The following is a 3,966-nucleotide window of genomic DNA, read 5'->3' on the forward strand; positions in this document are numbered from 1 at the left end:
TTGGATTTGGGCCATGAGAATGCACACCTGACTTTAAAGGGTAATATTATTAGAGAACGCTCCTAAAGCGACTAACGTGTTATTAACTTTGGGCGGGGGCAAATGGAAATGTTTTTAAATGGATGTCCGAAATTTCTAAATTATTTAATAAAAGTATTTAATGAGGCCACGCAATTTATGAATCTTTTGTTGGCGCGGCAAGCCGTGTTTTACTTCTTTTAAAGTCATCCTAAAAGGGACTATTATTTTCTATTGAATTAGTCTCTAAAGGGCCTAATTAATTAGTAATTTAGGCTCCCAGCTCAAGTCACATTTGAACAAGAGGAAGAACCTTTTAATTCAAATGTGCTACTTAACTGGACAGCCCAAAACCCGGTACTTTTTCAATTAAGAATAATCTCAAACCCATTCCAAAACGATAAAGCCCAACAGGATGTGAGTCTGGATTTAGACTCAACGAAATGAGCTGCTGTGCGATTGGCTCACCATTGAAGGCCTTAAGCCCACAAAGAAATATCTCGTACAAAAGTCAGCTTACAAAGCTGAAACTAATTGCTTGGGCCTTGTGTTTGAGCCCAGAAACAGAATTCAAATTGTGCAAGTCTAGTATTAATCCGAGATCGGATATTGACTGCCGATGCTACAACTATTTTATATTGTTTGTTAAGACTTCCAGTTTGCTAATTTAACTTATCGAATCTGTTCAAGGGTGAACATATGGATCAAACGTTTTTAAGGACAACATTATATGCTAATATATAAGCTCACAAACGAAACTGGTTCTCCATTGTGAATTCAACAACAGACTTAGCATATACCACTAATTAAATGTAAAGATTTAAACAACCTATTTCATGGAACACTGTTGTCCCTTCTATCAAACTTCACAACGATTCAAACAAGCTCAGAACAGTCCAACAGTCCTATTTATATAATTGTCTAGTTAATCCAGTAAATACTTAGTTTTCACAGAGTTTTGCATCTAAATATTGAATACAATCAGATGAAGCACCAAATTCTTTTTGATTTCACAAGTAGCTTATACACTTCGTCTAAATTTCCAGCTCAAGTTACACTGATGCAGATTCAAGGCTGTGTACTGAAAGTGTGAATCAAAGTAAAAGGAGGAGAAGTTAGCTACAGCAAAGCAAGTCAGCAGCAGTTGAAAAATACACACAGCAACCACTTAGACAGTTTCAACCCAGAAATTGAATGCAGAAATGCTTTCATTCGAGTAGGATGGATAGACCACCAGAACAGTATCAAATTTACCCAACTAGACTCAAAATTGACCACAAAACTCTTTAAAACTCTCAGCAAACAAGGATCAAAATACTGCTCACTCGAGCTTAAAATTCACTCAGAATCAAGACCATTTGAACTCCTATTTTTCGTGCTTTCTGTTTTTTGATTTCTACTTGAATGAGATCTAAAAGAAATTTGAACTTCAGGATTTCAATTTTTTTTTTTTTTTTTTTTTTTGAAATTTTCACGAGGTCCTTCTAACTTGTTTCACAAGGCAAGTGTGTATGCCTTATTTATAGGTAAACCTTCAGATTTTAGTTTTTTTTTTAGTCCCTTTCTATTTTAGTTTCTTAGTCCTCTCATTTTTAAAACTTATTACCAAGTAACAACACTTATTTTACCAAACTACACTAAAGTCTTGTTCTAGAAGATCCCTATACCTATTATAATTCCTACACTACCTCCCTTACCTTTACAATTAATATTCCTAAAAAAACTATCTTTTTCCATACCAAAACTCCCTGACTAATCCCGGAATTACTAAACTATACTAAAACTATTCAACTATACCAAATCAATAGCCCTAAACAGAATATTAACTTAATTTTAATAATCAGAAAATGTTACTCAAATAAACAGAATTTTAAGAACACCAATATTAAACGAGCAATTACTAATATTTATTACTAATCAACTGCTAAAAACTTTAAGGAAAATCAGAGGAACTAAAGGAAACAAAGGGAAATATAAATCAGAATAATATAAAAAATAATAAAACAACAGTAACGAGCAAAAAAAGAAAACAGAAAAAGAAAAAAGAGAGCTTACTGTTTAGAGGCGGCTAAGCTTGACTCGATCCGAACACGTGAATCTTTTTTAAAGATTCTTGACCCGTAATATACCTAATCAGGTGTCTTAAACAGGGAGACACCTGGTTAGGGATATTAGGGTCGAGAAACTTAAAAAATTAAACTAGGGTTTCATTTTTAAATTTAAAATTCGAAGGTTTTGGAGAGGTTTTGAAAGTTATCGTTTGGAGATTCGGAATGAGGAGGGTGAGGGGATTATATGGTGTTAATTTGGTTGAGTTTGGAGAAAGTAGGGTCTTGGCCGAATCTTAGATTTAAAATCCGAGGAATTTGGTTAGGAATTAGAGGATGCTATCATGGGGGTTGGAAAGAGGAGGATGAGAGGATTGAGGGGTGTAATTTTTGAGTGATTTGGAGCTTCGCCGCCGCCGGCGGCGATTTCCGGCCGGCGACGGACGGTGGCAAGAGGGTGGAGATACGGTGGAATACGGTGGGGCTATGGTGTGGCGATTTCCGGTGAGATATGAGAGTGGGGTGCGAGAGAGATGAATGAGGGGGTAGGGGGGTGTGTTTCGGACATATATGTATTAATTAAAACCAGCTTCAGGACCGTTCGATCAAGGAACCTCGACGGTCCTGATTGAACGAGTCCAAACGACGTCGTTTCACGTGGGCTGGGGAATTGGACCGGGTAAGGTGGACGGGTTTCAGGTGTACAAATTTGGGCTTTGATTTGGTCTAAGGTGAATTTAGCCCAAATTCCTTTTTGATTTTGTTTTCTTACTTTTGTATTCTATTTATTTATTTATTTATTATTATTTTTTTGGTATTTTAGTATTTATTTATTATTATTTATTCTTTTCTGGTTTTATAAAAATGCTAAAACAAAACAAAGACTCAATTAAACTATTTAAACTTTCCTAAAATTACATAAAAACTCTATTAACAATTAAGAATGCAACAAGACTATTTTTGCAATTTTTTTCTTTAAACTTTATTCTAAATCTAATTAATACCTAACTAATACTAAAATGGTGAAATTAAATCCCTAAATGTATGTGCATATTTTCTGTATTTTTATGAAAAATGCAACCAATTAACACAAAAACTCAAACAAAAATTCACAAAAAATTGTAAAATAATAAAGAAATCAATTATTTGAAACTTTCGGAATTAATTTGCTTAGGGCAAAAATCACGTGCTCACAGTCGGTTTTTCGGTTTTTTCGGTTATCGATTTTTTCTTAAATATAAGACATACACTACCAAACACATATTTCGGCGACCACATTTTCAAAGTAACAATATCAAATCAATTGCCCTTTGAGAAATCTATTATTTACCAAGATATATTGATGATAATTGAATCAAATAGTGATGAATAATTTAAGGACTCAACTAAAAATATATTATTTTTAACACGAAATGGATTCTTACACTTAACAAAAGAAAACTACAAATCAAACTAGAATGTAAAGGTAAAGAACTATACTAAAAGTGCAAACTAGTAACATTTACCATAAAAAATTTGAAACTTTGTATAAAAATATACATATATATAGGTGTAATAATAAATTTGAAATAGCTACTCCTATAGTCGATTTGGTTCGATTTTTTTCGGTTTTTTTCTGATTAAAACCAATACCAAACCAAATTTGATCGGTTTTTAAAATTCAAAACCAAAATCATACCAAACCAAAAAGTATCGGTTTTTTTGGTTGGTTTGGTTTGGTTTTCGGTTTGGTTCGATTTTTCGGGTTTTTATGAACACCTCTAATTCTACCCATTTTGATGTGAATTACATGTAGTGTTCCTTCTATAGCCAAGGTTTAAACTCGACAATTTGGATTGCATTTTAGTACGAGCGGTGCTTGATATATAATATGGGGTTCGAGTATGAACAGGTGTGGTTT

The sequence above is a fragment of the Nicotiana attenuata genome, unplaced genomic scaffold (genome assembly GCF_001879085.1).
Source record: "Nicotiana attenuata strain UT unplaced genomic scaffold, NIATTr2, whole genome shotgun sequence".
NCBI classification, from domain to species: domain Eukaryota; kingdom Viridiplantae; phylum Streptophyta; class Magnoliopsida; order Solanales; family Solanaceae; genus Nicotiana; species Nicotiana attenuata.